Source organism: Capricornis sumatraensis, chromosome 22, assembly GCF_032405125.1.
Source record: "Capricornis sumatraensis isolate serow.1 chromosome 22, serow.2, whole genome shotgun sequence".
In the NCBI taxonomy this organism is placed as follows: Eukaryota; Metazoa; Chordata; class Mammalia; order Artiodactyla; family Bovidae; genus Capricornis; species Capricornis sumatraensis.
The window spans coordinates 35,503,444-35,515,327 of record NC_091090.1 but is presented as its reverse complement, the minus strand read 5'-3'; the positions used below and the strand labels follow the sequence as shown (position 1 = coordinate 35,515,327).

The window sequence follows — 11,884 nt, the reverse complement described above, 5'->3', positions numbered from 1 at the left end:
AAGTGAAGTCACTCAGTCGTGCCGACTCTTAGCGACCCCATGGACTCCAGCCCACCAGGCTCCTCAGTCCATGGGATTCTCCAGGCAAGAGTACTGGAGTGGGGGTGCCATTGTGACAGTGTTGTAAGTGGAGAAACAATTTTTTTTTAGTTATCCAGATATAAGCTAGAGAGGCTAGAGGACAATTTCTTACCAAAGCAAAAGAGGACACCAGAACCATGGGGAGTGAAGACTGAGAATCACAATAGGACTTGTATCCAAACATCCAGAAGATGAATCCTGAGCACTACTATCAAAAGAAAGCACCAAACAATGGAAGCCACAGCGTATAAATCCAAAGTCCTGGACCAGGAAGACAGGGCAGGGAATTAAGTAAGGAGGGATACAGGGCCATTCTGAGGCTTGGCTTGAATAGGATGCCCAGGTGAAAAATGTCAAAGCAGAATGGACACTAAAGACTGAATCCATTTTAGGATACTCCCAAGTGGTGTGGTGGTAAAGAATCTGCCTACCAATGCAGGAGATGTAAGAGATGCAGGTTCAAACCCAGGATTAAGAGGATCCCCTGGAGTACTCCAGTACTGGCAAGCTACTCCAGTATTCTTGCCTGGAAAATCCCATGGACAGAGGAGCCTAGTGAGCTACAGGACATTGGGTCACAAAGAATCAGACTCGACTGAGCATGCACACACACACTCACACACATTCTCTCTCCCTCACACACACACATGGCTGTCACTTTGCTGTGCACCTGTAAATATCATGACATTGTTAATCAGGAATACTCCAATACAAAATAAAAAGTTTTTTAAGAATGACTGAATCCATTTGAACAAGAGTAAGAAGCATACCTGCAGTGAATGGGGTGGGGTAGTAGACTTCAACTATTTCAGACAACTTGCTTTCTATGAAGGCTAGCTTTGGAATCAGAAAGCCCTCTTAATACTGCAGTGCTGGGGTGCTCTCCAGGGTCAGCTCTTTCCTTCTTTCTGGCCATCACGACCTCTGCCTCACATCTGGCTTGCAGCACCATGCAGATCCCTTGAATCTTGGTGAACAGACATTGTCCAGTTTCTCTCCTATTCCTTCAAACACCTGTTCATGCCACCATTCCTGTCTCTGATGTCCTTGCTCTGCTCCTATGCTGGAACTCTATCTGCCTTCGGAGGGCCTCATTTACTAGTCACCTGTTAACATGTCTTCCAAAAATGAGCACAATTCCTGTGCTGGCTTGACTCCATCCCAAATATCTGGACAGTGTATATGGTATATCTGCTTTCATTAATCCCTCATGTGGGCAACATGAACACTAAATAAATATTCATAAACACATAACATGGAGCAATGGCAGAGACCCAAACCAGATATAGCTTCAACTTCTCAGGAGGGTGGATGACTTTGAATCAAAATACCACTCAAATGAATGTGCGATGTCTATGGAATGAAATCGTGAGAGGTACACCAGGCTATGAGAGTGAATGATAAAGGCATATGCACATGTCTGAAGATGAGGAAGGGCCCCCATAATAAAGTTTCAATTTTTTGCTAGGATCTGAAGAACAATAGTTAACTGATACAGAAGGTGGATGGAGAGAACATTCTAGAAATATGGTATAAAATAAGAAAAGATTGGTGGCAGGAGGGAGCTGGGAAGGCCTACCAAGTAGTTTTATTCTATCTTGCCTCCTATTTGGAAGAGGTGAGAGACAGGTCTAAATTGCTCTTGTCAGATAAGAGGGCCAAAAAGTAGTGATACATCCTGCAGGTAGACAGGCAAGGTGATCACCTCCCACAGAGTAATGCCAGTGTTACACATTATTCCACAACTGCTTCATTTATGACAGTTCCCTCTACCTAGTATGATTGTAAATTTCCAAGGTTTAGGAACCATGACATACACTAGTTTGTAATATCTGTAACACAGAAGATATTAGCATCTTGTACACAGTAAGTGCTAATAAACGTGTGTGTGTGTGTGTGTGTGTGTGTGTGTGTATAAAATACTTGCTGAATCCCTGTATGAGTCAACAATGAAATGGCTTTGGGGTGATATGAGACATAAGTTAGGAAAGAAATGATGGGGAAAAAAGGATCCTATTTCGATCCAATTTTTCTTTAACTCCCTTTGTTTTACAAAATAGGATCACTTACACCCGTGGACTCTCTTCCTTATCTCATCTGATATTTAGATATTGAGAAACTAGGTCTGCTCCATTCCATAGCTATCACTCAGTCAACTCCAGGCTCTCATTGGGGATGGTTAAGATGTTTGCCATCAGGGCACAGAGTTTCTTGTTTATTTATGAGCCAACCATGTCTGCCTTTATTCACCTCTTTTCCTTCTCTAGGCCCTTTTATTTCTTTCTAATCTGTCACTTTTGGTTGCTTCTGAAAACAAGTGATTTCTCTCTGGGCCTGACTTATATTGGGTTGGTAAAAAGGTTTGTTTATTCAATACATTACTCAATAAAGTTCTTGGTGAAAATTAAAAAAAAAAAATGTGTCTTTTATTTTTACTTAACACTGGACAAACTTTTTGGCCAGCCTAATAGTTTTGTCCCTTACTTTAAGGCTGTCCTTAAGCACAGAAAATTTCTTCAATTTTCCAGTAGCCCATACATCTAGGACATGGAGGAGTAAGAGCTGCAAATTGTGGAAAAGCTCTTTCACAAAGTCTTAGAATAAAATCTTACCTTCTTTTGCTTGTTTTTGGTTTATTTCACTATCTTTTATAAAGCAATTAATGCAGAGTAGAAGACAAATAAATCTGAGTTTAAATTTCAGATGTGTTATAAACAATACATGGACAAAAGAGATGGCCACAGTGTGCATGGTGGCAGGAGGTGGGGGTGGGGACTGGCTTCCTTGGAATCTCCATGCCATCTTCCTCCTTGGGGTGGTGATTGGAAGTTGATGACCTTCAGTCCCAACTCAGGTGCTGGTCCCTCTCCCCTACAAAAGGAGTTTAGTCTCAGGCTCTCTAAACACTCTGTTTTACACTAAGTTGTGTAGAGAAAGCAGAAAGCACACAGAATGTCACTGCTAAGTCCTGATATCCAGTGGATATAAGAAAGTTTTATATAACAGTTCTAAGGAATAGTCCCGCTTAGTATATTTTTTCAAGTTGTTTCCTTTGTCCAAATTACAGGTTATCCTAGGTGTTTGTTACACTCTCTCCTCTTGACTTAAAAATGGTGCGATTTTGTCCTCCTTCCTTGTCCCTACTCTCACAAGTTCCCATGTCAATATCTTGCTAGGTCCAGGCATGTGGTATGAAGTCACCCACCATCTGCTCTGGACCTATGCTGTAACTTGAAAACAAAGACACTGCACACTCTTGCGGTCTGGGATGCAGGTGGTCTAATATTGCTTCCCTCCCTAATAAGAACACATTTTAGCCACAGCATTCACAAGGCACACTTTTTGTATTTGACCAAATTCCCATTCTCTGTAACTAATATTATTACAAAGAAAATGACAATGAAACTTCCTGTGACCCTCCACCAACCACACACACTGGTCCTACTCAGAAGCATCCCAGTCCTTTCAAAGAGCAAGCTACCAAAACCTGTGGCAACTGTAACAGGGCTATTCGGAAAACTCAACGGAAACCCAGTTTCATCTGGCTAGCAGGTGTCCAGATTAATTCATCTGCTGTAATGTTTTCCAAAACCCAAAAAAGGAAAGTGGACAAGGTGCTTGCTTTGGGTATCAATCAGGGAGCATATCTGGGCAACAATGAAGAAGGCACACTTGGAACATGGCCATTCACACAAGCAGACATTTTCTGGGTTTCCCAGCAGAAACAGTTACACTGCCTAATAACTCTCAATAAGTACCCCACATGTGTTTCTACATGTTAGCTGAATATAAACCTTTCTTTAAGGTAGGCAATCTTGATGCATTTTTCCCACAGCAGGGAAAATGCTATGTAACACAGGTATTCCACCTATGACTGAGAAAAAAGTTTGTATCCCTCACCAAAATGTCACTCCTTTAAGTGCCCATAGTCCATTGGAAGAAATAAAGGTTTCTCTTGTTTCCTCTTTTCTGGGATGGCCTATATTTGGCCAAATGTATGGTGACTAATTCTCTAAGAGGGTGTATAACAATGTTATACTGAAGACTAGCTATAGGTGGCCAGGTACAACAGCTATAAAATTCCAAAGTGAGGTGTTAGGGTACGTTATGGATATTATTCAGGATATGCTTTTTTAAAAAGCTGCCCTGGGTGTTCTTTGGAAGGAATGATGCTAAAGCTGAAACTCCAGTACATTGGAAAAGACTCTGATGCTGGGAGGGATTAGGGGCAGGAGGAAAAGGGGACGACAGAGGATGAGATGGCTGGATGGCATCACTGACTTGATGGACGTGAGTTTGAGTGAACTCTGGGAGACGGTAATGGACACGGAGGCCTGGCGTGCTGCGATTCATGGGGTCGCAAAGAGTTGGACATGACTGAGTGACTGAACTAACTGAACTGATGGTTCTAAAATCATTTAGGATTAGATAAAAGTAAAAACCTTGTGAGCATGGAGCTGGAGACAGGCTTAGAAAGAATTTTAAAACGTATGTTTTCCCCCTAAGATCAAGAACAAGACAAAGGTGTTCCACTCTTGCCACTTCTATTCAATATCCTATTAGAGGTTCTAGACAGGGCATGTAGGCAAGAAAACGAAATAAAAGGCAGGGTCTTCCTTTAGAAGGCAGTGGTAAAGAATCTGCCTGCCAGTGAAGGAGACACAGGTTTTATCCCTGATCAGGGAAGATCCCACATGTCGTGGAGCAACTACGCCTGTGTGATACAACTCTGTTCTAGAGTCTGGGAGCCGCAGGCACTGAAGCCTGAGCACCCTAGAACCCGTGCTGTACCACAAGAGAAGCCACTACAATGAGCACCACACGCAACACAACCAGAGAGTAGCCCCCACTAATCACAACTACAGAAAAGCTCATGTAGCAACGAAGACCCAGCACAGCTAAAAATAAATAAAGAAAATCATTTAAAAAAGAAAGAAAAGGCGTCTAGGTTATAAGAGAAGAAATCAGACCATATTCACAGAAGGCATAATCCTCTATATAGAAATTGTAAGGAATCGCTAAAAAACTGTTTGAACTAATAAATGAGTTTAGCAAAGTTTTGGGCTACAAGATCAATACACATATACTACAGACTTGCAACAAACAATCCAAAAATTAAACTAATTTCATTTACAGTAGCATAAAAAGAACACATTTAGGAATAAATTTAGCAAAAGAAATGTAAGATTTATACTCAAAAAGTAAAAAAAAACATTGTTGAAAGAAATGAGAGAAGATTTAAATGAATTAAAAAAATTGATGTTTATGGATTGAAAGACTTCAATACTGGTAAAATGGAAAAACTCCTGAAACTGATCCACAGATTTAATGCAATTTCTATCAGAATTCCAGCACTTTCTCTGTGGAAATTGACAGTGATTCCAAAATTGATACAGAATTGCAAGGGACCCAGAAGAGCCAAAACAATCTTTAAAAAGAATAAAGTTGGAGGATTCACACTTCAAAACTCTCCACAAAGCCAAAGTAATCAAGGCAAGAGTTGTACTAACGTAAGGATAGACACATAGACCAGTGGAATAGAATTCAGAGTCTAGAAATAAACCAATGTGTCCGTGATCAACTGATTTTTGACAAGGATGCCAAGACCATTCAGTGGGGGAAAGAATAGTCTTTTAACAAATTGTCCTGGGACAACTGGATAGCTACATTCTAAAGAATGAATTTGGATCCCTAGGTTCACACTATTTACAAAAATTAAAATAGATAAAAATAGGTCACAGATCTAAATGTAGGAGCTAAAACAATGAAATTCTTAGAAGGGAACATAAGGATAAATCTTCACAACCTCAGAGTTGGCAATGGCTTCTTAGATATATAACATCAAAAGCATAAGCAGCAAAAGAGAAAGTAGGTAAAGTGGACTTCATATATATTGAAAACTTCTGTGTGGCAAAAGGACACTGTCAAGAAAGCAAAAAAACAGCCTCAGAATGGGAGAAACTATTTGCAAATCACAGCTCTGATAAAGATCTAGTATCTAGAATATATAAACTCAACAATAAAAGACAATTCAATTGAAAAATTAGCAGGACTTGAATAAATATTTTTTCAAAGAAGATATAAAAATGACTGATAATGCAATGAAAAGATGATCACCATCATTAATCACTGTTTAGTTGTCAGTGAAGTCCGACTCTCTTGCAACCCTGTGAACTATAGCCCACCAGACCCCTCTGTCCATGGGATTTCCCAGGCGAGAATACTGGAGTGGGTTGCCACTGCCTTCTCCAGGGGATCTTCCCAACCCGGGGATCAAATCTGGGTCTCCTGGATTGGTAGGCAGATTCTTTACCAGTGAGCCACCTGGGAAGCCCCATTAATCATTAGGAAAATGCAAACCAAATCCACTTCAAACCCAGTAAGATGAATATAATAAAACAAAAACAAAATAGGAAACAACAAATGCAAGGATGCAGAAAATTGGAACCTTCAGACATTGCTGGTGGAAATGTCCAACAGTATCTCCACGATGGAAAACAGTAAGGTGGCAAAGACAAGTATGACAACACACCGTGGATGAAATTCGGAGAGCTCTGTGGAACGTACTTCCTGATTCATTTAGTTGCTAACGCCAAAATCTAGGTCCCATCCCAAGATTCTTCTCTCTCCTGCACAGTCCATAATCTCCCTGCCATGTCAGCCTAGCTCTGCCTCCAGAGACTGCATCTAACTGCTTCTCACCATTTCTTCTGCCTCGATCCTAGTCCACACCACCAGCATCTTTGGCAATGAGTTTCTAACAGCCTCAATCTGGTCTCCCTGCCTCCACACGTTTCCCCAGAGACCGTTTCCTAGAAGGCAGCCAGAGGATCTCTATAAAGCATTAATCAGGCAAGTCATTCCCCTCCTCAAAAGCATTTAATTGATTCAATTATTAACAGAATTAAATTCAAACCAAGTCCTTCACATGATCTGCAAGCACCACAGGATCGGCTTTTAACTAATTCCAAATCTCATTTCTCGTCACTCACTAGATTCCAGCCCCAGCACACTCTTGTTCTCCCTGTTAGGCAGACTCAGTTCACTCCCAACTCTGGGTTGTTTCCTTGCTTACTTTTGATACTTGAAGCACTCCTTCCCCTGACTGTCATGAGGCTCTTCTCATTACTGAACACAAATGTCACCTCCTGGACCTCTAGCTAAAGCAACTTTCCTGGACACTGCCATGCTACCCTCTTTCATGTTCTATATGGTCTATTAATTAGGACCTGGAATTGTCTTAACTTTCACAATACATATATCATTCATCTTCTCTCCCCATTCCACCCCCAAAATATACACTCACCACACACAACACAATGTAAAGCTCTTTTAGAATTAGAAGTCCTGATGATGTAGCTGACTTCTCATTACTTATAAAAATGCTGTAAAAATTTGTTATCTGGTTGAATATTAGAAAGCAGGGGCTTTTAAATCTCAGATCTGTGAACTTTATAGAAAAAGTTACATCTTTATATCCCCAACCTCTGGTTGAAATTCAACATTTCTATTACGAATGTAAGTATCAAACCATGGTAATAGCAGTATTGATGACTGATTCCACATGAAATCAGATATTTTCTTATGACATTTCAGTAATTAATATATCAATATCTCAAAATACATTGTTTTGCTCACCCTGCTTATTTAACTTATATGCAGAGTACATCATGAGAAACGCTGGACTGGAAGAAACACAAGCTGGAATCAAGATTGCCGGGAGAAATATCAATCACCTCAGATATGCAGATAACACCACCCTTATGGCAGAAAGTGAAGAGCAGCTAAAAAGCCTCTTGATGAAAGTGAAAGAGGAGAGTGAAAAAGTTGGCTTAAGGCTCAACATTCAGAAAACGAAGATCATGGCATCCGGTCCCATCACTCCATGGGAAATAGATGGGGAAACAGTGGAAACAGCGTCAGACTTTATTTTTGGGGGGCTCCAAAATCACTGCAGATGGTGACTGCAGCCATGAAATTAAAAGACGCTTATTCCTTGGAAGGAAATTTATGACCAACCTAGATAGCATATTCAAAAGCAGAGACATTACTTTGCCAAGTAAAGTCCGTCTAGTCAAGGCTATGGTTTTTCCAGTGGTCATGTATGGATGTGAGAGTTGGACTGTGAAGAAAGCTGAGCGCCAAAGAATTGATGCTTTTGAACTGTGGTGTTGGAGAAGACTCTTGGGAGTCCCTTGGACTGCAAGGAGATCTAACCAGTCCATTCTGAAGGAGATCAGCCCTGGGTGTTCTTTGGAAGGAATGATGCTAAAGCTGAAATCCCAGTACTTTGGCCACTTCATGAGAAGAGTTGACTCATTGGAAAAGACTCTGATGCTGGGAGGGATAGGGGGCAGGAGGAGAAGGGGACAACCGAGGATAAGATGGCTGGATGGCATCACGGACTCGATGGATGTGAGTCTGAGTGAACTCTGGGAGTTGACGATGGACAGGGAGGCCTGGCGTGCTGCAATTCATGGGGTTGCAAAGAGTCGTACATGACTGAGCGACTAAACTGAACTGACTGATTCTGAAATTACAGTAGCTCTATTAGGCTGGTAGTTCTCATTATTTAATGAATTAATAAAGGAGCATATATATGATCATAAACACGCTTTTAAATATCTTTGATGACTTTCAACATAACCGTTCTCCTTTGGAGTTCTCTGCATTATATTCTGAATTGAGGCCCATCACAAAAAAGTTAAGCAGGCTTGCTCTAAAGGACTTCACAGGCAGAATGTATGTACCTTTATACAACTATTATATCTGGAACCCACTGAAATGCATTCAAAGATGCAAAATCAAAAAATTATAAAGACTGGAGAACTACATCATGCCCCAAACAACAAAGACTATTTGCTAAATTCAAAACAATGAGAACCAAATGAAAAAGTGACATCAGAAATCAACTCACAGATGTACACCAGACTGAAAAGGTAGGTGCATTCCTCTAGAAGTAAGAGAGGGTAACGCCCCAGGGCCGGGGGCTGCTATATCCTTCCACCAGGAGGAAGTGCATCTAGGAACCAGATCAGTTCAGTTCAGTTCAGTCGCTCAGTCGTGTCCGACTCTTTGCGACTCCAGATAGACCATTGCAATTGTGGCGTCCCATGCCCTTCAGCAGTGGCTTCTGGGTTGGAGGAGAAACACGTGGCTGTGACTCAGCTCTTGCTTCTTTTCCCTCAGTTTCTTAAATGAAAATAAGTGGAGATTGACCAACTTTGCAACAGTGTGTCAGTTTGACCGACACGAGAAATACTGCCGATTCCAGAAATACAACGCCCGTGGACTGCCTAGGCTGACAGCCCTTAAGACGTAGGTGAGGGAAGAAACAAGAGTAGCACATCAAAACAGAAGACAAGGCTGAGGAAAATGTCTCCAGAACTATCACAGTACCAGGCTTGCATTCCCTGAGCTGTCTTAGGGTCTTGCCTAGGGTCTGAAAAGCATATTTCAACTCCTGGCTCTCCAGCAGCAGCCTGATGGGAATATGGAAACAGCAACCAGGTAAACAGGAATATTGAGGAAATTCTATCCACAACATGTTTGAGGAATTACAATCTCTGGGAGAATCAATCCTTGACAGAGAAAAGTAATTAGAAAAGTTGAGTATGTTAGATATTTTGGAAGGGAAAAGAAAGCAGAAAAAATATGGCAAGGTAAGGGGAAATGACCACATTTTCAAAGAAGATTTAATTAGAGTATAAACACAACCCAAACTTACAATATTTCATAAAATTTCCAAATTAGTAGAGGCAGGCAAGGGAACAGGAAGAAAAGGAGGACAGAGAGAATATAAAATGACAGAAAATGAAGTCTATTTCTAACTGGAATGAATACAGTTGGAGCTCAGCTAACATAGGAGACAACATTCGGAATGGGTGAAATCACTGAACCCAACTATGTATCCTTTGTATGAAACACATGTAAATGAAATGACTCAGAAAGGTGGAATACAAAGGCTATGAAAAAGTACTCCTGGGAATCTAAAACAAGCACAAATGCACAAAGTTTGAGGTTGCAATATCAATATCAGAGTCAGTTAAGAGTAAAAATCACAAAATGGAAAAGGCTGAGAGCTTTACAAAATTGAAATTAACTTGTCAAAATCTTTTGGAAATTGTAATATAATCTCAGAAAATTCAATAATGACTGCTTGGACATAAACAGAAATAAGAAATAACCATAATGGAAAACTTTTATAACTTTTAGTATTTAATACATCAAATATATGCAAACAAGTAAGATTTATAAGGTCTGAGTAGTGTGATTGTTTTCATAGCTGTGCCCACTCTGTACCTTGGAAACAGAAGAGGAACTTTTACTAATGCCTATGAAATATATCCGAGTGAACTGTGGGAGTTGGTGATGGACAGGGAGGCCTGGCATGCTGCGATTCATGGTATTGCAAAGAGTCGGACATGACTGAGTGACTGAACTGAACTGAACTGATGAAATATATCCTAGTGCTGTTATGTGCTTAATCATAACAATGACCTCAGTAATTTCTATATTAAAATATTGTATGAGATCCCATATTTTTCAACTGCTAATTATATTCCATTCACCTACAAAATGTATTAACAAAGACACCACTGATAGACATGTTTAAATCCAGATCCAAATTTTTGCCATTTCTAATCAGCAATCTTGAGCATAAATGCATTTGGGTGAATTTTTGTTGAGTGTACCGTTTATGGAAATTTCTTGGTGCTAGCAAACTGAGTCAAGTTAATATTGGATTAATAATGATCAAATTTTCCTCCAGCCATCGTTTGGATCATTTCAGTAATTTTGCTAAGTAAATAAATTTCAAGAAATTTGCTAACTAGTTATTGTCATTCAACATGAAAAAATATTTCTGTATTAATAAGTTAGTCAGGAAACTTACTGCATGCACTTATTTTTTCTGTAGCTTTCCAGCCAACCCAGTTACATTTTCTAGGTAAACAATTGTATCATCAACTCATAATGGTAATTTTACCCTTTTCCAATGTGGATTCCTTTTCTTTCAGTTTCTCTCTACTTCTCTCTTAAGTGAAAACCTTGTAGATCAACCAAGATGTGGGAGTAGAAAGACCTTACCTCCTCTTACAAGCACATCAATATCACTACTTGCAGAATCATCATCTATGAAAAAGACTGAAACCTACCAGAAAAAGATCTACAACTAAAGGCAGAAAGAAGAACCAAAATGAGATACGTAGGAGGGGCGGACTCACTATATAATCAAGTCCCATCACCTCAGGTGGGCTACCCACAAACTGGAGAATAATTATAGTCAGAGGTTTCCTTAAAAGGAGTGAGTGTTTCTGAGCCCCACATTGGGCTCCCCAGCCCAGGGGTCCTGCACCAGGAAGACAAGCCTCTCTTCATCTGTGATGTATACATGTGCATGCTAGCCAGGGCCCCTTTACCAGTCTCTGTCATGATAGTTTCTTCAGGGAGAGGAAGAGGGCACCTTGGGGAAGACCTGGGATGACGAATGAGTAAAGCAATTAGGCTGTGCCTTGCAGAAGCTCACATCTCCAAGGAGAGCTCTACCTCAAGTGCCCACCAGGGCACACCTGTATCCTGTGTGCCATGCTTTCTGGGTTCTCTGTGGACAGGGCCTCAGCCGCCGCTTCAAGCTGAGTCTCAGATAGTATATGTATGTCCAGGTAATTTAAGTGGTTTAAATCTGCATGTGCATTCCATTCTCTCTCCAACATTGTGAAACCTCACTATTGGATTATACCATCAGCTGATATATTATTACATCTAATTCTAAAACAACAAACATATAAAATTTCCCTGCTGT

The 11,884-nt window shown here is 40.5% G+C and overlaps 1 protein-coding gene across 3 annotated transcripts in view; it reads right to left on the bottom strand.

Annotated features, from left to right (window-relative positions):
* The window catches only part of SLC17A1 (solute carrier family 17 member 1), a 144,810-nt gene that overhangs the window by 96,399 nt on the left and 36,527 nt on the right, over positions 1 to 11,884 (bottom strand). The window lies entirely within an intron of this gene.